The sequence below is a fragment of the Carcharhinus amblyrhynchos genome, chromosome 6 (assembly GCF_965287045.1).
Source record: "Carcharhinus amblyrhynchos chromosome 6, sCarAmb.v2.hapA, whole genome shotgun sequence".
Classification (NCBI taxonomy): Eukaryota; Metazoa; Chordata; class Chondrichthyes; order Carcharhiniformes; family Carcharhinidae; genus Carcharhinus; species Carcharhinus amblyrhynchos.
This window is the reverse complement of record NC_137329.1, coordinates 125,744,651-125,767,843: the sequence shown is the minus strand read 5'-3', so window position 1 is coordinate 125,767,843 and position 23,193 is coordinate 125,744,651. Positions and strand designations below refer to the sequence as shown.

Sequence of the window (23,193 nt, the reverse complement as noted above, 5' to 3'; positions counted from 1 at the left end):
GATCAGAGTTGAGGGGGAACTTCTTCACTCAAAGGGTGGTGAATCTCTGGAATTTTCTGCCTGTTGAAGGGGTGGAAGCTACCTCGCTAAATACATTTAAGTCACAGGTAGATAGGTTTCTGATGGACAGGGGAATTAAGGGTTATGGGGAGAAAGCAGGAAAGTGGAACTGATCCACTTCAGTTCAGCCATGATCTTATTGAATGACAGAGCAGGCTCGAAGGGCTAGATGGTCTACTCCTGCTCCTCTTTCTTATGTTATGATTGAATTAAAAATGCAAATTTAATTTGTAAATCTGTCAATTTTGACAATTAAGTGTCTGAAAGGTGATGGAGTGGATGATGCACCGATCACACAAGCTACTTTGTCCTGAAGAGGATTGAGCTTGGAGTGCTGTTGGAACTGCTTTCACCCAGGCAAGTGGACAGTATTTCACCACACTCTTGACTAATGCCTGTAGCTGGTATGCAAACATTGGGGAGACAAGAGATTAGTTACTCACCAGAATTCCCAGTCTCTGACATCTCTTATTACCGTAGTATTTATATGGCTGGTCCTGTTGAGCTTATGTCAAAAGTAACCCCAAGATGCTGACTGTAGAAAGTCAGGAATGGTAATGCAATTAGACGCCAGGAGGAAATAGTTAATTTTCTTTTACTGGAGATGGATAGTTGTGTCAGGCGATGACCATGTAATTTATGAATTTGTTTCATTTCACAATTTAACCTAAGAGACCCAACTGTACAATTCTTAAAGTTAAATTTAGTGCAATTTTTCCAGCATTACTTTTTTTTTAAAAAAGATAACCAGCTATTCTCCAATGTATTCACAAAGAGCTGAGCTCAGAATGCATTCTCAAATGAGTTTTAATGTCACAAACAGATATTTACAGTTTGTAAAAGGCAGATTAGACTAGATACTAGCCTTGCACGACTGGGATCTTGATGTAGTTTCAGGCCAAACTAATGGAAAATCTGGAAGGGCTCCAGGTTTCAATAATCTTCAAGCTCTTAACTGCAGTAGCCTCAATCCAGTTCCTAACTGATAGTCACACTGAGCACATTCTCTCAGTCCACTGGACCACTAACATGGGAAAACTCCACTAAAAATGCCAGGTGTGTGAAGTGGCTCAGGCACATTTTGGAACAGCAAACAATAACTTTTATACCCGACACGGAGCACTTCATGCTGATGATGCTTCGCTGAAATTCAAGCCAAAATACGCCTTGGCACCTAAATTTCTTCACTCAACATAGCAAAGCCAGCGTGTCAAAAAAGTTTTGAATTTGAGAAGCTACAAGTTGGGCAAACTTAAAAAGTCACAAGTGGCAAATTTCACGTTCTCATACATAAGCTAGTTAAAATCATATGAATGGATTCGAAATTGAGAAAAATTATGGAACCAAGAAACACTTTTTCCACACAAAGTAGGAGAAATTGATCTAAAATAATGACTCTCGCCACAGACACTGCCTATTTCCAGTATTTGTCATTTTCATTACAGCCTTTCATTTTTTTCATGGGATGGAAGTATTGCCCATCTCCAATTATGCTTGAGAAGGTTATGGTCAGCCGTCTTCTTGAACTGGTACATCAACGCTGCTGTTCAGAAGGAATTCCAGGATTTTGACCCTGCAATAGTTAAGGAACAGTGATATATTTCCAAGTTAGGATGCTGAGTCCTTGGAAGAGAATCTGGTGTTCCGATGCATCTGGTGGTAGAGGTGCCAAGCTTGCAAGATGCTGTTGAAAAAAAGTCTTAATGATTTGTTGCAATGCATTGTGTAGATACTACAATATGACTGCCTTCTATGTATTGATGGAGTGAGTGAATGTTGAAGGGCAACCAGACTGCTTTGATGTTGAGCTTCTTGACTGTTGTTGGAGATGGACTCATCCAGGCAAGTTGGAGTATTCCATTATACTCCAGACTTTGCACCTTGCAGATGACAGGCAAGTTTTGCAGAGGTGAGCTACTCGCAACAAAGTTCCCAGCCTCTGACCTGCTCTTGTAACCGCAGTATTTGTTTAGCTGGTCCAGTTCAGTTTCTGGTCAATGGTAACTGAAAAGATGTTGACAGTGGGGGAATTCTGCAATTAGAATGTCATTGAATGTCATGGAGAGATGGTTAGATTTTCTTTTGTTAGAGATGATTATTGCTTGGCACTTGTGGTTCGAATGTTATTTTCCACTTCTCAGCCCAAACATTGTGGACAAGTTAATGAAAATTCACAAGTAACAATTTATTTCACAACTACAACAATCCACTAACGAGAAACATAAAATACACGGTAGAAAGAAATAACCGTAGAGTTTGAACAAACACTGGCTGCATCTTGTTTGGGGCACAGCTGGGAGATCACTGTTCCCTTGTTTTAACTCTTAATCATTCAGTTAAGGAAGAATTGATTTGTGGTTTGAGTTCATTACTTCTGGACCCAGGAACAGATTGATACATCATCAAACACAAACTATATTTTATGCAGAGATCCTTTGTTTCAGAACATTTGTCTTTTCAATCAATTCCATGCAGAAGTATTTCATTTTGCTCCCAACATTACTCAATGCTTTGCCATTTCACTAAGAATGGGATGCAGATGGCACTGGCTCGGCCAGCATTTATTGCCCAGCCCTAATTGCATTGAAGAGGATGGTGGTGAGCTACCTTCCTGAGCATTCAGTCCACTTGGAGGTACACCCACAATGCTGTTAGGAAGGGAGTTCCAGGAATTTGGCCCAACAACAGTGAAGGAATGGCAATCTGATTGTTATGATGTGGGGATGCCAGCATTAGATTGGGATAAACACAGTAAGAAGTCTCACAACACCAGGTTAAAGTCCAACAGGTTTATCTGGTGGTAAATGCCACTAGCTTTCGGGGTTTGCCCCTTTGTCAGGTGAGTGGAGAGTTTTGGTCACAAACAGAGCATATAAAGGCACACACAGTTTACAGAATACTGATTAGAATGCAAGTCTTTACAGCTGATCAATTCTTAAAGGTGCAGACAATGTGAGTGGAGACAGCATTAACCATAAGTTAAAGAGGTGTGTGTTGTTTCCAGACAGGACAGTGAGATGTTGCAAGCCCAGGCAAGTCATAGGGGTCACAGATAGTGTGACATGAACCCAAAATCCCGGTTGATGACATCCTTACGTGTGCAGAACTTGGCCATCAGTTTCTGCTCGGCGACTGCGCTGTTGTATGTCATGAAGGCCGCCTTGGAGAGCATTTATCTGAAGATCACAGGTCAAATGCCCGTGACTGCTGAAGTGCTCGCCAACAGGAAGGGAACGGTTTTGCCTGTTGTGGTAGCGTCAACAATCAATGGACAAACGAACACCGCTCAAGATGGCTGGAGATGGGACTCGGTGCAGTGGATGACCAGGACATCTTCTGTGTCTTGTCTTGCTCCTCACGTTCTACGACACTTGCAGAGACCGCCTTCTTGACCGTTGGATTTTGCACTGGTCTCGTCCGCTCAATCCACCAGACTGTCTTCACATGCTGGGATAGACATCTCCCTATCTCACCTAGGATTGAGACCCGTCAGCTACTCTCACCTGGTTTAGCCAGCTTGTCGAAGCCATTGCCCGTAGTGTGGCCGCTGTCACATGCAAACAGCTACGGGGAGGCACAGATGAGAGCTGAATGCCAGGTGGGGACAAAGGGTGGACAAACCGCCCCAAAAGGACGCGACACATTCCTCCACTCGAGGTACTACTCCTCCCTGACAACCCATACACACCCACCATTGATCTAGAGACCCAGGGTAATATTCAGAGGTCCCAGGTTGAAATCGCACAATGAACATAAGAACATAACATAAGAACATAAGAAATAGGAGCAGGAGTAGGCCATCTAGCCCTTCGAGCCTGCCCCGCCATTCAATAAGATCATGGCTGATCTGTTGTGGCTCAGTTCCACTTTCCCGCCCTCTCCCCATAACCCTTAATCCCCTCTCTTATCAAGAACCCATCAACCCGCTTCTTAAAAATATTTAGCGAGGCAGCCTCCACCACTTCAACGGGCAGAGAATTCCAGAGATTCACCACCCTTTGAGTAAAGAAGTTCCTCCTCAACTCCGTTCTAAACCGCCTCCCCTTTATCTTGAGGCTGTGCCCCCTAGTCCTACTGTCTTTTTTGAGCGGGAAGAGTCTCTCCACCTCTATCCTATCCATCCCATTCATCATCTTATACGTCTCAATGAGATCTCCCCTCATTCTTCTAAACTCTAACGAGTACAAGCCTAGTTTATTCAGCCTCTCCTCATAGCTCAATCCCCTCAACTCCGGTATCAGCCTAGTAAACCTCCTCTGCACTCCCTCCAAGGCCAAAATATCCTTGCGCAGGTGCGGCGCCCAAAACTGCACACAGTACTCCAGCTGCGGCCTCACCAATGCCCTATACAGCTGCAGCAAGACCTCCCTACTTTTATATTCAATCCCCCTCGCTATGAAGGCCAGCATCCCATTTGCCTTCCTGACCACCTGCTGCACCTGCAAGCTGGGTTTTTGCGACTCATGCACAAGGACCCCGAGGTCCCTCTGCACCGTCGCCTGCTGCAGTTTTTCGCCACATAAGTAATAGTCCTTCCTACCATTCTTCCTACCAAAGTGGACCACCTCACACTTGCCAACATTAAATTCCATTTGCCATTTCCTGGCCCATTCGCCCAGCCTATCTAGATCCTTCTGTAGACTCTCCACACCCTCCGCACAATTTGCCTTTCCCCCAATCTTGGTGTCATCAGCAAATTTCGACACCCTGCACTCGGTTCCCTCCTCCAGATCATCTATATAAATGGTAAATAGCTGAGGCCCCAGCACCGACCCCTGGGGCACCCCACTAGTCACCAGCCGCCAATCCGAATAGCACCCATTGACCCCCACTCTCTGCCTCCTATTTGACAACCAATCCTCTTTCCACGCTAACACCCTACCCCCAACTCCATGTCCCCTGACCTTCTGCAATAACCTCTTGTGAGGTACCTTGTCAAACGCCTTCTGAAAATCCAGAAAGACCACATCCACCGGCTCTCCTCTATCCACTGCCCTAGACACATCCTCATAGAAGTCCAGTAAATTTGTCAGACACGACTTCCCTTTAATGAAACCGTGTTGCGTCCGCCCTATCAAGCAATTCCCTTCAAGATGCCTCGCAATTTCCTCCTTAATGACGGATTCTAACATTTTACCTACCACAGACGTTAAACTAACCGGCCTATAATTCCCCGCCTTTTGCCTGGCACCCTTCTTAAACAACGGCGTAACATTAGCCGTTTTCCAATCTTCCGGCACTTCCCCGGAATCCAGCGACGTCTGGAAAATAACCACCAAGGCATCCACTATCACCTCCGCCATTTCTTTCAGAACCCTCGGATGCATTCCATCCGGTCCTGGGGACTTGTCCACAATCAGCCCCTCCAGTCTGTCGAGCACCACCTCTCTAGTAACAGTAATGTCATTAAGACCCTCCATTCCTACCACCTTTCCATCGCATGGGAGAGGATGAAATTTGAATTCAATGTTTTAAAAATCTGGAATTAAAAATTTAATGATGACTGTGATCCTAAAAACAGTTTTTAAAAGACAATTATATTTATATAATTTACAAATCCACGTGTCCCAAATAGAATACTTTGTCGTACTGTTGTAACATTTGGTTGCAAATTACAATGCAACGTATCGGCTGCATATTTCACTTCTGCATTGTGCAGACTGAGTATTTCACGTCTGCTTCAACACAAAGTAATGCAAATTCAAATGATCACTTGAGTCCAGGGACTGTCAAGAGGAACTTGCAGAGTTTGGTTGGTGTGTTTTAAGCTGCTGTCGTGGCAAGTTGCACAAGTGTTCATCCATAGATGGAGAAACTCCAATCTCTCCAGTCTGACAAGAAATAAATAGGGCATGCTACGAGCAGCAATCGCCAAAGTGTAAACTTGGCCAAATGGATATAAATCCTCACTACACAAAATCCAGCCAGCAAAAAAAAATTGACATTGAACCTGGGACTCAAAATGCTTTATGATTTGATCATTAGCTTCCAAGTTAGCTGATCTCAGCCAGGACAATGTTAATTGGTCTTGAAATCCCCACATTAAAAAAGACAAAAAAAATTCAGTGTTACCACACCTTTATCCACACCTCCTTAGCACGAATATATGTTAAAACTCTCCAGAACTCCATTGCACACAAACACAATTGTATCCTATTCCAAACAGAAAGCTGTGCTTACTCAAAGCCCTTCATGATACCAAATTTGTTATCTGCACATCTGTGACCTTGAGCAGGAGGAGGAGTAGGCCATTTCACGCCACAAGCCTGATTCACAAAGATCATGGTGAATCTTGATTATTTCTGTGCCCCAATTCCACTTATTAGTTTCATTTCCTTTGATATCGAAAAATCAGCTGATCTCAGCCATGAATATACTGTCATTGCCCTCTGGTGCAGAGTATGGCAAAGATACACAATACTGAGTTCTCCTCATTGAGGCAGAAACAGCCGATAAAGAATGTCAGGATAGGGAGAGTGTGGACTTGAAGTTACATTATCTTATTCAATGATGTGGTAACCTCAAGTGTTGAAAAGCCTATTCCTCCTCCGAATTCATGTTTTATGTATAATTCTTAACCATCAGCCTTACTAGCAAAATTTGGTCACAGTAACATGCAAGGAAACACATTCACCCTCAATTATTTTTTAGCCACTGAACTTACTCGATACCTCCAGAGGATCATTCTTGGTTGCAATGAGAAGTAGAATAGACTACGGTTCTAAGTGGTGACAATTAAACGTGCTGGAAAAACACAAGTTGTCACTGGCAATAGCAGTCACAGACTATACACCATAATATTGGGAAATGGACTGGAGGTAAAACATGCGAGAAGAACTGTAACTTTATTCTTTGTTCCTAAGCATTTGGTTCATATCCTATGCTTTGCACCAAACACTTGCCAACAATCTGTTCCTGGAGATTCAATTCTGGCAGGTTACTGTTTTGCCAAAGGCAGTGCCCCCTCATTAGCCCTCACCCAGCCAGCTGAGTATCCAGAGTACCGAAGTGTCTGTGTGGATTATTCTCACAGAAGCTGCATTTCCACAGCATACAAACTTGAAGTAGAGATTGCAGGTTTGGAGGGGAGGGTGGGGGGGTGGAGGAGGAGGAAGGAAAGTGGTCCAAGATGGTGGTTGCTTAGTTTATGTTAGAAAGTCTTTCTTTCTTCAGTTTTTTTGTGCCTCATACTACAATAATCACATTTCTAGACAAGTGCAAATCCGTACACATTAGTATCTTGGCAAGAAACTCAACCTTACACAACAGAAGGTTGCCATTCTGCTCACTATACCTGCATTTGTACTTTGAAATAACTACCAATTATTTCCACGCTTGTGCTTACCCCATTACCAGAAGATTTTTCTGAAAATTATTTATCCAAATCATTTCTCAAAGTTACTACTGAATCAGCTCAATATTTTCTTGCAGCATATTGCAAATCACAACACTCCACTGATTAAGTTAAACATGGATTATCCTACATGGAGACTGTGCGTGTGCGTGCATACGTGGTTAACTGAGCCAAGCAGTTCATTTTGTAAAGAGGCTGCAACACATTGAATGGGAAAGCCAAAGAATATGAATGTTAGTCTGGCCAACATTTCAACACCACAAATCCTAACCTTTGTTCACTGTGCAGAAATCAGGTGGGGGTTCAAGTTGAGTTTGGAACTCTTGAGGAGGAATTAAGCTGGAGGATTTGCTTAATTTGAAGAGAGAGGAAGAAATCTATAGTGGTCCCTGTGACTGAAAGCCGTCAGCTTGAATGGTGAGCTAATTAGTACACAGAAGCTGCAGCAACAGACTGGGAAAAAGCAGCCTATGTATATCCAAAGCTGAAGATTCTGCAATCTTTAAAGAAAACTGAGGGCCATTTAGCCAAAAAATACAAAGATTCTTGTTAAACTTGGAGGGATCTGGAATAGTCAGGAGAACCGAAGTAAATTCCAGAGTACTGCTGAACACCTTTTGGTTGGTCTTACAATAGGCCATTGCACCAGGACCATTTTCCCCTCACTAAAGGGAACTCAATGTGGAGTCAGGGGATGGGGAAAAAGTGAAAAGAACAGCGCTTATAGAATAAATCTGCATATGCTATATTGTTAAGTTCATGGTGCTTGCTTGGTTTAATTTCTCTTGACATGCAATGCTTGTTTTGGTTTAAAAAAGTGAAATCTTATGGTGCAGCTCTGTTGGTTAATTGCTGGTGGTTCAAAATTATTCTCTGAACATCAAGTGTTCTGAACAGGATCAGAATACAGAAACCTGTTCCTTCCAACCTTCGAAATGGAATACCTGACTGCCTTTCATTGTGGTTTCTAAATGATTGCCAAATCTCTCTCCACCCCACACCTGGAAACAGTTAAATAGCCATTAGAGATATAAAAAATACTGCATTCATCAAGGCAAGAGATCAGAATTCAAAGAGTTCACTAAGTGTATTAATTATTAAACTGAAGTTATGGATAAGTACCTAAAAAAAAGCATCAAGCACCAATTTTGAACGTGATTTTCTAAATTAAGGGCAAACTACATTTGGTTGGAATTTGGCTGGTTTTGCACCTTCAAGGGCAATTTCGGATGGGTAATCAAAGCTGACATTGTCAACTATGTCCAAATCCCATGAAAGTATTAATATTCCTACCAGAAGTAATGTGTGCTGAACATGATACAGTCTAAAAACATTAAAGTAGCTTCCTTTACATAATCAACAGTCTCTGAAGGTCAAGAAAATGAAGTTCTTCCAGCACTGTAGTACAGAGAGCTCTAAGCAGGCTTCATTAAGCAAGCTACTGGGCTGTTACAGGAGGCCAATAAAAGGGCTCAGGCGCTTCACTCATTATGGTAGCATATTGCCATATATGGAATAGGAATCCCACAGAAGCCCAGATTTACAGTTTAACATAACATTATAACAATACCTGGAATTCAAAAGGATGTGCATTCCCATTGGCTGTCATTTAGCCAGACAGACATCATGCTTGATACGATTTTAGACGAGACAGACTGCTTATACAGCACATGATCAATACTGACATCTAAACAAACACTAAATAAAACACTCCAACTTTTCCAATCCAAGAAGAAATTCAATGCTTCATACTGTCCAACATGTTACCGCTTGACCAAAGCTGAAGCGTCCAGAGACTTCGTTGCCAGTATTCAGCAAATTTCCTTGACCCCACTCAGGTGTTAAAATTTACATGACCTTAATACGTTCAGTTTAAACACCTGACCGTAATGCTGTCACCTTACCATGTTGCCAAAACCAATTTTATTTCAAAAAGGTATTAAAAGAGGGCTTGTTATATTTGTTGAGATAATCGAGTACAAATACTAAAACCAACCTTTGAGTAAATTCACCCGACATCTGGAGGAACTGTTGCCCCAAATTACTGAGATTGATGTTTGAGCCTGACCCGACACTGGGAAAAGACAAAGGACTCAAGGAGATATCGATGCTACTCCACGCAAATTAATTTGACCTTCAGTGGCTAATTTACATTTTAACTTTAGCTAAAGTGTGAAGCCGCTTCGACGTTGTACCAAGGTTAAACTATGAAGTGTGTGTGAATTCACCTTCAGTGGTTAAAGCACAGAAAAACCTGCAATGTATCGAAACCAAAGACATTCGGCTGCAGATTTATACAATCATATACTATGAGACAGCCGCACCAAGAGAACCAATACAGTCCTGTCACATCCAGTGGTGGTTGCTAATTAATAAAACAACTGGAGCAGGAGGCTCCATCAACATGCTCAATTACACTCAGGCATTGGGTCTTCGCTGTGAAGAGGTTGTGCACTGGTAATAACATCAGCTAGAAGTGCCGACCATGGAATCTTCTCCCACCTTCTCATCTGCAAATACCACTGTGTAGTCAATTTCATTTAACAATTTAATTTATCTAGTGCCTTTAACCAAATTAAACATCCCAAGCTTCACAGGAACTTGTAACAAAATTCTGAACGCCATCATATCAGACCAGATGACCAGAAATTTGATCCAAGAGCTAGGTTTTAAGGAGCATCTTAAAAATCAGAGAACCAGATAGAGGAGTGAAGGAGGATAAACCCAGGTAGCTGCAGGCATGGTCAATCATGGGAAATTAAAATCAATAACACTTAAGATAGCAGAATAGATGGAGCACATAGATCTCAAGGTGCTGTAAGGACTGTGGGAAAAATCACAAATAGGGGGGGGGATTAGAAACAAGGATAGAAACTTTAAACTCAAGCCATTGTTGAACCAAGAGACAACATGGGTCAATGAGCGCAGGAGAGATAGGTAAACTGGACTTGGTGTGCATTATGACACATTACAGCTGAGTTTTCAGCTAATCATTTGGGTGAAACCATGATCAGGCAGGGGACAAGGTTAGCCCATTGCACTTGGGGTGTGCTGACGCCAACGATTGTGGTTTGCCTAAAATAGGGTAGAGTAAAGGAACAAATATGGTTAAATTGAGGCTTTACCTGATGCAATTTTTCAAAGCCACCTTGGCCTTTAGGCTAAGCTGAAGAATTAGATCAAGCCCAGGAGGGACTGCAGTGCCTCATCCTGTTAGCTTGGATCTTGTTTGATCGAGCCCAAGGCGCGATGCAATGTCTTGTCTTCTCAGCTTCAAACTGGTTTGTTCCTCATATGTGGACCATGACTGGACTTGAATTGAACTGGCTTTTTTGATTTGAAATGAACTACTGAAAGATACCAGAAAAAAAAATTCACCCAAGAACAAGTTTGCTGCAGGTAGAATTCGGGAAGTGGGACAGGAGTGCAAAGGAGTAGAGGCTAGAAGGAACTAAAGCAGTTTGAGGGTTTCAACAGCAGCTTAGCTGAGGCAGGGTTGATGTCACAGTGGTGGAAATAGACAGTCTAAGTGATGGCAAAGAAATGTAGAAGTTCACTTTGGGGTCAAATTTAAAAAAAAAACAAGGATGCAAACAATCTGCTTCAGCCTGACAATTGCCACAGAACGGAATATAATCCGTGGCAAAAGAACAAACTCTCTAACAGACTGAAGACAATGGTATTCACCTTTACAATGTTTTGAATGCAATGTATATTCAATCAGTATTAGAACATAGAACATAGAACATTACAGCGCAGAACAGGCCCTTCGGCCCACGGTGTTGTGCCGACCAGTTAAAAAACAATAACCCACTAACCTAAACCAATCCCTTTTCGTCCATAAACCTATCCACAGATCTCAAACGCCCCCAAACTAGGCGCATTTACAACCTCAGCAGGCAGGGCATTCCAATTCCTCACCACCCTCTGGGTAAAGAACCTACCCCTGACATCCGTCCTATAACTACCCCCCCTTAATTTAAAGCCATGCCCCCTCGTGCTAGCTTTCTCCATCCGAGGAAAAAGGCTATCACTGTCCACCCTATCTAAACCTCTAATCATCTTATATGTTTCAATAAGATCCCCTCTTAGCCGCCTTCTTTCCAGCGAAAACAACCCCAAATCCCTCAGTCTCTCCTCATAGGACCTCCCCTCCATACCAGGCAACATCCTGGTAAACCCCCTCTGCACCCTCTCCAAAGCCTCCACATCCTTCCTGTAATGTGGGGACCAGAACTGCACACAGTACTCCAAGTGCGGCCGCACCAGAGTTGTGTACAGTTGCAACATGACGCTGCGACTCCTAAATTCAATCCCCCTACCAATGAACGCCAAGACACCGTATGCCTTCTTAACAACCTTATCTACTTGATTCCCAACTTTCAGGGATCTATGTACACATACACCTAGATCCCTCTGTTCATCCACACTATTCAAAGTCCTCCCGTTAGCCCTATACTCAACACATCTGTTATTCCTACCAAAGTGAATTACCTCACACTTCTCCGCATTAAACTCCATCCGCCACCTCTCGGCCCAGCGCTGCAACCTGTCCAAGTCTTCCTGCAAACTATGACACCCTTCCTCACTATCTACCACACCTCCGACTTTGGTGTCATCAGCAAATTTACTAATCCACCCAACTATACCTTCATCCAGATCATTAATAAAAATTATAAACAGCAGTGGCCCCAAAACAGATCCCTGAGGCACACCACTCGTAACCGAACTCCATGATGAATATTTACCATCAACCACCACCCTCTGTCTATCTGCTAGCCAATTCCTGATCCAATTTCCTAGATTACCCTCAATCTCATACATCTGCATTTTCTGCAGAAGCCTACCATGGTGAACCTTATCAAACGCCTTACTAAAATCCATATATACCACGTCAACTGCCTTACCCCCATCCACCTCTTTGGTCACTTTCTCAAAAAACTCAATAAGGTTAGTAAGGCACGACCTACCCGCTACAAAACCATGCTGACTATCTCCAATCAATTCATTGCTCTCCAAATAACTATAAATCCTATCCCTAATAATTTTTTCTAAAACCTTGCCCACAACAGAAGTGAGACTCACCGGTCTATAATTCCCGGGGAAGTCTCTGTTCCCCTTCTTAAACAATGGGACAACATTCGCTAACCTCCAATCTTCCGGTACTATACCAGAGGCCAACGACGACCTGAAGATCAGAGCCAGAGGCTCTGCAATCACTTCTCTTGCCTCCCAGAGAATCCTAGGGTAAATCCCATCCGGACCAGGGGACTTATCTATTTTCAAACCCTCAAGAATATCCAGCACATCCTCCTTATCAACTGTAATACTGTCTATTCTACTCCCCTGCAACCCAGTGTCCTCCTCAGCTATATCCTTGTCCCCCTGCGTGAACACCGAAGAGAAATATTGGTTCAATGCCTCTCCAATCTCTTCTGGTTCCACACATAACTTCCCTCTGCTGTCTATAACTGGCCCTAATCTTGCCCTAACCAACCTTCTATTCTTGACATACCTATAGAACGCCTTAGGATTCTCCTTAATCCTATCAGCCAGAGTCTTCTCATGTCCTCTTTTAGCCCTTCTTAACTCACTCTTCAACTCCCTCCTAGCCAATCTAAAGTTTTCTAGTGCACTACCCGAGCCCTCAAGTCTCATCCGAACATAAGCCTCCTTTTTCTTTTTAACCAACGAATCAACTTTTTTAGTGCACCACGGTTCCCTAGCCCTACCAATTCCTCCTTGCCTGACAGGGACATACATATCAAGGACTCGCAGTAGCTGCTCCTTGAAAAAGCTCCACATTTCGGACGTTCCCAGCCCCTGTAATCTCCTAGTCCAACCTATGCTTCCTAATTCTCTCCTAATGGCCTCATAATTACCCTTCCCCCAGCTAAAACTACTGGCCCGAGGTTCATGCCTATCCCTTTCCATCACTAAGGTGAACGTAACCGAATTGTGGTCACTATCACCGAAATGCACACCAACTTCCAAGTCTAGCACCTGGTCTGGCTCATTTCCCAGCACCAAATCCAATATAGCCTCACCTCTAGTTGGCCTATCTACATACTGACTCAAAAAACCCTCCTGCACGCTTTGTACAAAAACTGACCCCTCTAACGAGCTAGAGCTATAGCAATTCCAATCAATATTAGTAAAGTTAAAATCCCCCATAACAATTATCCTATTACTTTCACTCCTAACCAGGATCGTCTCCGCAATCCTTTCCTCAACCTCTCTAGAACTTTTAGGAGGTCTATAAAAGACTCCCAACAGGGTGACCTCTCCTATTTCTCATCTCCACCCATACTACCTCAACAGACAAGTCCTCATCAAACTTCCTCTCTGAGACTGTGATACAGTCCTTGACCAATAATGCTACCCCTCCCCCCCTTCTCTACTCCAACTAAAGCATTTGAACCCCGGGACCTGCAACAACCATTCCTGACCCTGCTCTATCCATGTCTCTGAAATGGCCACAACATCAAAGTCCCAGGTACTGATCCACGCTGCAAGTTCATCCACTTTATTGCGAATACTCCTCGCATTAAAGTATACACATTTCAAACCCTGCTCCGCCCCAGCCCCACGACGCCGTGCATTACAGTCCCCATCTATGCCCCCTTCACTTTCACCCCCTCTACTCAGGATCCCATCCCCCCTCCGAATCAGTTTAAACCTCCCTGCATAGCCTTAGCAAATTTACCCCCCAGGATATTGGTTCCCCTCTGATTCAGGTGTAGACCATCACTCTTATAGAGGTCCCACCTTCCCCAGAACGAGCCCCAATTGCTCAAGTACCTGAACCCCTCCCTCCTGCACCATCCCCTCAGCCACGAGTTCAAACTTTCCCTCTCTCTATTCCTCTCTAAACTATCCTGTGGCACAGGCAAGAGTCCGGAGATAACCACTATCAGACTTGGCCTTTAGTTTCCACCCCAACTCCATAAATCTCTGCTTAATATCCCCTTCCCTCAACCTCCCTATGTCATGCGTCCCCACATGAACTATAACTTGGGGTTGATCTCCCTCTCCCCTAAGAGTCCTGAATACCCTTTCCGATACATCCCGGACCCCAGCCCCTGGTGGGCAACACACCTGACAAGCAACTGTTTTCATTCCACAATATCAAGAAGTTACCCCACAACTAATTATACCTCTTAACACCATGTTCCAGTGCATCTAAAACCACTTGGATTAAAACTTTACAGCTTCGATACAAAAATGAACACGAGCTCAATTTCAGAAGTGGAGGTGAGAATGACTGCCCTCGGCAAAAAGGCAGCAATCAAGTGTAGCATCAAACGGCCCTAGTAAAACTGAAATCAGTGAAAACTGGGAGTAGGGTGTAGTTAAGGTAGATAGAATCAATCCTGGCACAAAGGAAGTTTGTTACAGATTACGGAAGTCAATCAGCTCAGCCTCTGAACATTGTTGGGAGTTAGTCAAGATATCATCTTAAAACCAGCTATTATCCAAAGCTTTAGCAATGTCACTGCATCAAGGTTAAAAGTTGAGCTGTTTGTTGAAGATTGTCATGCTCAGCCACATTTTCAATTTCTCAGTGAGCCCATTTTCAAGCTCAGCAAGACGTGGAAAACCCCCAGGTTTGGCTGATTAATAACAGTCAACAGTTGCACCATGTTTATTTGGCAATGCTCATTTTCCACAACACATCTTGATGACCAATGGCATTACCTGCCCTTGACTCTCAGTATTCTCGTGTCACCAGCCAGAAATGCAACTCAACAGAACCTGTCAGTGTTGTGGCTCCTTGAGCAGGTCGCAGACTGGGTATTGTGGCTGCCTGAGTGCATCACAGACTCAGTATTATAGGTCACAGACTCTCCATCACTGACAAGCCGCAAACTGAAAATGGGATTGAAAATCTTCACTTGTCAGAATCAGTACAGCTGCAACAACATTCAAGAAGCTAGGTACCATGCAGTCTGCCCAATCAGCACTCCATCCATCAGCGGAAAAATCCCTTTCCTCCACTAGTAACATACTTTGGGTTGCAGTCATTGCTATTTACAGCAAGCACTACAAAGTGTCATCAAGTTTGGATTTTAACAATGAAAAGGGAAGGCGGCTAATCAGAAATTACTAATAGCTGAACCGTTTACGCCAACACTATTTATTGAGAATGATAATCAACTCAGGTGCCATTCTGCATTTGCTCCAATTCATGGCTTTCTTATGATAGACAGATTTCCAGTGAAAGTACTCAAATATGGTAATATTTTAATGCTGGGCTCAAGCCAGATATGATAAAGTCTTTCGCAGGCATCAAAAAGGGACGTTGGTTGCTTTCCTTTAAAAAAGGAAATATTGCATCAACAGATCTGTACAGACATTAAGATTAGAACTAAAAGAAAATCTGAGTAATGTTTATGCTATATGCGCCACCATAGATATTAACTGTTTGGTGGGGAGCGAGCCTTGGGTTCAGTAACAGCATTCTTACACAAGGGTCAATACATATAGGGCTGGAACGTACTTCTGATAGTCCAAACGACTGGAAAGAAGCTGTCCAACTTTTTCTTCACAGGTTTACATCCAATTCTCACAGTGTGGGCGTCTTAGAATAGAACCATAGAATCCCTACAGTACAGAAGGTGGTCATTCGGCCCATCAAGTCCGCACCCACCACAAACCCACCTAGACCCAGCCTCATAGTCCCACATTGACCCCGATAATCCCCCGACACTAAGGAGCAATTTAACACGGCCAATGCACCTAACCTGAATATTTTTGGATTGTGGGAGGAAACCCATGCAGACACGGGGAGAACATAGAGACTCCGCACAGACAGTGGCCCAAGGCTGGAATTGAACCTGGCATTGTAAGCAGCAGTGCCAACTACTGTGACATCCCACAACCTTCTGCCAATTACATGCATTATGAATGGCCATCAATTTATCCCGCGCTATGGAAATTGCATTAGGTCCCCACTTTAATTTGCTTTGTTTTAAATCACTGACTTAACATCTTGCCTTGAATGGTGTTGGCATTCATGTTCAGCATTGTGTACTTGCAGTTACATCAATTCGAGCCAGTGAAACATCGGGCTGCCAAATACAACTGCTGCCATTTTGTAGTGGCCTCTCCAGCATCCTTGAGACCGCTGATCTTCTCATTCACTGCCACTCTAGCTTGGGGGTTATTTCCATCACTCCAACTCAAAATTGCTCGTTCTGCAGTCTGATTTCTGTCATCTGTCATCCAAACAGGTGGTGGAAGGGAACAGTTTGCAGGAGTGTTGAGGTAAGGCGGTGAGCATGACAGTCAATAAGCCAGAGTTAAGTAGGGAGAGGATATTGTTTTTATATTTTGAATATAGTTTACTAACATAGCAATTTAGCTGTGTACAGTATTTAAAATCAAAGTATCATTTTATTTCGTTTGACATGAAATTCAGCAATGTCAATATTTAAACTCAGGTTTCATTTTTTTCTGATGGGAAAGTCCTTTAAAGCCATTTATTTACTTTGTTGTTTTGATTTAATGTCGCGCTTGTCAGGAATAAAACCACAACATTGACGTATTACTGTAACCATTATGAAGTATATATACACATTTGGGTCAGTTAATCAGCTTGTGAACCTTGCCGATGATCCACAATTTTTTCCTCTGCAAGTATGAGAGGATAAGAAAATTGCTGAAGATGGCTTGCCAAAAAGATCATCTTAATTTCAAGAAAGTAGTGAATGGTAGTAAAACTGTTGAACGTGAAATAAATAAATATACATTTAGGCCATCTAGCCCCTCGAGCCTGCCCCGCCATTCAGTAAGATCATGGCTGATCTGAAGTGGCTCGGTTCCACATTCCTGCCCTCTCCCCATAACCCTTAATCCCCTTGCCTATCAAAAACCTATCAACCCACGTCTTAAAAATATTGAGCGAGGCAGCTTCCACCACTTCAATGGGCAGAGAATTCCAGAGACTCACCACCCTTTGAGTGAAGAAGTTCCTCCTCAACTCTGTTCTAAACCGCTCCCCCCCTTTATCCTGAGGCTGTGCCCTCTAGTCCTAACTACATATCCTTATACCAAGTATTCTGATCAGCTGCTAAAATTAATGTTGAATATACAGGTTTATTTCTCTACATCACAGACGTTATCAAGAATGAAAATGGTTAGTAGGCATTCTATAAAATAGTTTCAAAATACAGCCACTTCTGGCAAACTCAACTTTGTTATTCATTCTCACAAATTGCAACGTGACTGGAATTATTAAGGAGACCACGCACAACGTTATTAGACAATACAAGTTCAGTTTTGCAATGGAAAGCCGCCAAGGTCTAATTCGTTTAAGGTGAAAGAGTTCACTGCAAATTAGTTCACAGCAAACCAGTGGCATTCCACTCTATCAGTACTTTTACCCGGTTCTTGCTAGTTTTACCATATAATTATTTGCTGCTCAAAACTAACAAATTCAGACCTCTCCCAACAATTCAATGACAAACGAATCAGTGAGAGCAGAACCAAAGTCCCAATTTGATCAATATTTCACTGACATAAGGCCAATAAAGCATAGATGCTTCCCTCACATGCAACAGCAACTCATAAAACCATTTGCCATTACTTGTAGCAAGCTTCAAGGAATTCGACTGTCCAAATAATTACTAGTACCCGAATTTGAAATTTGCACGTGCAGGAAAGAAGATTGGCGTTTCAACTCAGCCGAAGGCCATTTTTGGGTGGAAATTTTCAGAAAATTCTTCATCATTGATGAAATAAACACTTGGATAAATTTGTGGCTATCAAAACCTTGGATTAATTTATGAACTAATTAAAACTTGCAATTAAATTCTGTTTGTATCAAAACCCTAAAATAAACCAAGACTGGGCAAATGACCTTCAAAACTACCTTCTGAATGCAGGAACACTGAATGGAGATGGAATTCAAATTGGTGTTTGAGAGATTGCATACAATATCTGCCATATCTAACATGAGCTCTCATAACTATGGCAATCATTGCTGTTCGTGTTGGGAGATTTGACTTGTGTACCAAAGAAATTCAATGCAATTCATCCTCCGGAAGAGTTACAGAACACAATGTGGATAAACGGGAACCTGAAGATGTGGTGTACTTGGATTTCCAGAAAACATTTGTCAACATGCCACATCGAAGATTACTACATTAAACAAGAGCTTGTGGTGTTTCTACGCTTGATTATGATTCAAATTGAATGCCCCAATGTCTGTCTGAAATCACAATTGTTGCCGCCATTGCCCAGCAGGAAGACAGAGGAATGCAAAATCTGATCAATTCAGATGCCTTTTTCCGCATTTTCCATTATTAATTGCCCAGACTCATGACAGAGGAGCAACGGTCACCATTACTTCTTTAAAAAATGTCAAAAATCCTGGGTTTTTGTATTTCAAGCTAACTTTCTCTCACTCGATTTCTCCCTCGTTTTTTGCCATTCCTTGCTTTTACTACACTGTCCAAAGCTGACAGAATGGGCCAAAAGGCCTATCTCTATGCTGTAACAATTCTGTGATCCTGTTACTAAACTTTGCAGAAATGTACAATTTTTCTTTCAATTTGATACCATCTTTATTTTCCTGAGTGAACCACAGACAGTATGTCCTTCCACACGAGTCTTTATATCACACAGGACTGCATCTTCACTGAGTGCGACAATCATTGACTGAAGTGAACTGTATCCCAATATAGCTGAGTTACAACCACCAGTTAGTTGATAAAAGTGGTAGCCTTTCATGTGCAAACTCTCGATGAAACTCATTTTAAAGAGAGCATTTTAAAAGTCAAAGCATAATTACTGGGGCAAATGACAACAGCAGCCATTTTAATGTCCCGTCTGATTTTTTTTCCCCAAATTAAATTTCCTTCATCTGGGTAATTTGATAGCACAGAGAAAAAAAATCCACTTGGATAACACTTCCATTAACTGCATTGTTAAACTACTGACACAGGCTTCCAAGGGATAGGAAAATTCCATGCAAGTATAGCACACAAACACAAAAGTTAATTAAGTATCAAGAATAAGTCATCATGCCAATCTAAGCACAATATTTTGTTAGGGTGGGGGGGGATTAAATGAGCAGGGGAGAGATGGAGAGAAAGGAGGAAGGAGAGAAAAAAGCTCTTTGTACTCTTCCACTTGAATTAATTCCACTCTTCCATACAACACATCAAAATTTCTCCTGGAGCTGGTGGCAAAAATGTAAAATTTGATTTAAAAAATGCTAATTCCAATGAACAACTTCTGGATGCCGTGGCAATTTTACTTTTTATGCAAAGCACAATTTATCTAGAGACAACTGCAACCCAAAAATATTAACAGCTCAGTAAAGAAATCAGTCAAGCACACTGAATAACCAGGATTTGATTCTGCTAAGAACGTCAACTTGGTTCCTATTGAGAATCGATAAAAACTTAGAAGCAGAGACACAAGTAGTAGGCCATATGACCTTTCGAGACTGCCCCACCATTCATTTTGATCATGGCTGATCATCGAATTCAATATCCTGATGCCTCCTTCCTGCCATGTCCCTTGATCCCTTTAGCCCCAAGAGCTCAATATGATTTCTTTTTGAAATCAAACAACATTTTGGCCTCAATTACATTCTGTGACAGTGAATTCCACACATTCACCACCCTCTGGGTGAAGAAATTTCTCCTTACACTCACTAAAGCTGCCAAGTGTAGCAAGTGTCGGCTATCAGGGAAACCATAGATTTTTCAGACTTCCCCAAAGCAGTTGCACTTTTCATCATAAGATCAACTGCAAGTGTCATGTGAAATCCAGGAGTCATACAAAACCAGCTCAAAGCCAAGGCACCAACATTCGACTTGTGCTTATATTTCTTACTGGTTTCTCCTGCGTAAATGCATGGGTCTAGACTCTAGAACAATGTTCTGACTGCTATGTTAATACTCCACAATCAGGAAGGTGCTGCCAAAGGGACAAAATAGGCCATGCACAAGCAGTGGTCCACTTAAAATATGTAATCGTAAGTTAAAAACAAAGACTAGGAGAAACAGGCCATCTGGCCCCTTGAGCCTGTCTGCCATTCAATAAGATCATGGCTGATCTTTTTGTGGACTCAGCTCCCACCCACTCACCATAACCCTTAATTCCTTAAGTGTTCAAAAATTTATCTATCCTTGCCTTAAAAACACTCAATGAGGTAGCCTCAACTGCTTCAGTGAGCAGGGAATTCCACAGATACACAACCATTTGTGTGAAGTTCCTCCTCAACTCAGTCCTAAATCTGCTTCCCCTTATTTTGAGGCCACGTTCCCAAGTTCTAGTTTCACCCGCCAGTGGAAACAACTTCCCTGCTTCTGTCTTATCTATTCTCTTCATAATCTTATGTTTCTATAAGATCTCCCCTCATTCTTCTGAATTTCAATGCACATAGCCCCAGTCTACTCAGTCTCTCCTCATAAGCCAACCCTCAACTCTGGAATCAACCTAATGAATCCCCTCTGCACCCCTTCCAGTGCCAGTATATCCTTTCTCAAGTAAGGAGACCAAAGCTGTACGCAGTAGTCCAGGTGTGGCCTCACCAGCACCTTATACAGCTGCAATGTAACCTTGCTGTTTTTAAACTCCATCCCTCTAGCAATGAAGAATAAAATTCCATTTGCCTTCTCAATTACCTGCTGCACCTGCAAACCAACTCCTTGAGACTCCTACACAGGGACACCCAGGTTCCTCTGCTCAGCAGCATGCTGCAGCAGTGTAACAAATGAGCTGCAGACAGCCAAGGAAAATTCTAAAAATTGGGAGATGTGGGTAAATCATAATTGAGACTATTAAACAAGAATCTGAAGTTCTGTTATCCTTGATTTAAATTACATCAGGCTCTCAAGACTTAACAGCATACATGCCTCATGACCAAAGGAACAATGGTTAACGCTGCTACCTCAGTGCCAGGATTCCAGGTTCAATTCTGATCTCGGGTGACTGTATGTGGAGTTTGCACATTCTTCTTGTGTCGGCATGGGTCTCCCCTGCCACCACCTCAACCTCAGTATTAAATCCAACACTACCACTCCTTGTTGCACCCTCTACAGTTTGACCTACAAAGTTTGATATGCGTGTGTCTCCAGTATACCCCGTGATCCAATGCACTCACTGTTTCCCTGAACCACAATATCTGAGAGGGGATGCGGTGGTTTGTCCAGAGCCAAATTTCACATCTCCTTCTGCCTCCCTGTGGTGCTGTGATCAATTGCATCGATAATACAGGTGCTAAGAACCTCACATCATCTCTGTCAGAAATCAAGGGGCGTTTGAACAGGCTACCAGCTGCAAGTGTTGGTGATATGGTCATGGCAACTGTTAAGGGCAAACCACAGGAAAAAGTGCATCCAGCAGCAGCGATACAGAAGAGGAAAGCATGCTGGAGAAAAAAACCGGGTCTTCCTCTGTTTTAAAGACAATGCAGGGGTGATCGTGAACAGAAGAGAAATGAAAGGTTCTGCAATCACAGGTTGTTGCCAAAGAATGTGCAGATCTGAGGCCCACAATTGCTTCCAGTGTTGGAAGCATTGCATAACTATTGTCAACGTTTCCTGCAAAGTTATCTGCAGTCCAAGAAAAAAAAATTTGTCCAGTGCACAATTCAAGGAGTCCACTCCATCTGATCCCTTGACACTATGTCTGTCTGTCCCAATTAATGTTGGCAAAGATGAAAACTATGAAATGATGAACAGTTTTTAGTGTTACTTATCAGTTGATGACAATATATTACCTGATAAAGTTCAAGTCAATCAGTTTTGTGAGCCACATTTTAAATTTGCTTAGATTACTTCAAGACTTCACCCTACAAGTGTACAGCTCTGTCCAGCAAGCAGAATTTGGAACTGCAAAATCTACACTTGTGTTTGGATGGTTCATATGGACTGGTTTGTGCACCATTACATTCAAGTAACCGAGATCCTTGCAGTAAAAAGGCAAAACAGCTGTTTGAAGATTTTTAAAACCCCATTGTGCACCTTAATAGAAATACGAATTTGAATAAAATCACATTGAATTTCAACTAATACTGGAGCTTGATGATCATATATATTGCAAGCAAACAAACTGGTAAATACTAGGGCAGTGTTGACTGCAGGTTACCAACTGCCAGCTCTATTCATAGTGCTCCCAACTGTATCAATGTTAACTAGTCACAAGAGACAGAAGTCATTGCCAAACAAGGTGACTTTGTCATCTACTTCTGGAAGCTTGCTGCTTGTGACCAATCAACTGCCACCAGTTATTCTGGCTTAAGCACATCTGAACTCTTAGCCCTCCCATATATGCCAGAATGTCATTCTCAGATTGCTGGTTTACACTAAAACTTAAGACAATAGCCAGAGTCCATTGATGCAATTGAACAGCAGATTGCCACAACATGCATTTACGTAGCACCTCTGACATCCCAACAGGCCTAAGGGGGGAACAAATGATGCAAATTAAAAGGACAAGTTAAGAGCAATGATCAAACGCTTGTTCAAAAATAAGTTTAAAAGGGAGAGGAGGAAGTGCTGAGGGGTTTAGGGAGAGAAATCTAGCAGTATAGTTTTAGACAGCTGAAGACAGAACTACCAACACTGGATCGAACAGGTATGTATACAAGTTGTACAGTGGGAAATGGGGGGCTTAGGCAAGAAACAAGAGGGAAGAACATTGATTGCAAATCCTTGATAGACAGAAGACAAGGCCACAGCTTAAAATTCTCCATATTGCTCAAGTTAACTTAGATTCTGGGGAAACTGAATCAATATAGAATGGGCAACAGCAATGGGCAA

At 42.5% G+C, this 23,193-nt stretch overlaps 1 protein-coding gene and 1 pseudogene across 10 annotated transcripts in view; one reads left to right on the top strand and one right to left on the bottom strand.

Annotated features, from left to right (window-relative positions):
• The window catches only part of ppp1r12a (protein phosphatase 1, regulatory subunit 12A), a 202,235-nt gene that overhangs the window by 124,045 nt on the left and 54,997 nt on the right, over positions 1-23,193 (bottom strand). The window lies entirely within an intron of this gene.
• LOC145343656 (large ribosomal subunit protein uL14 pseudogene) lies at positions 21,554-21,956 on the top strand (annotated as a pseudogene).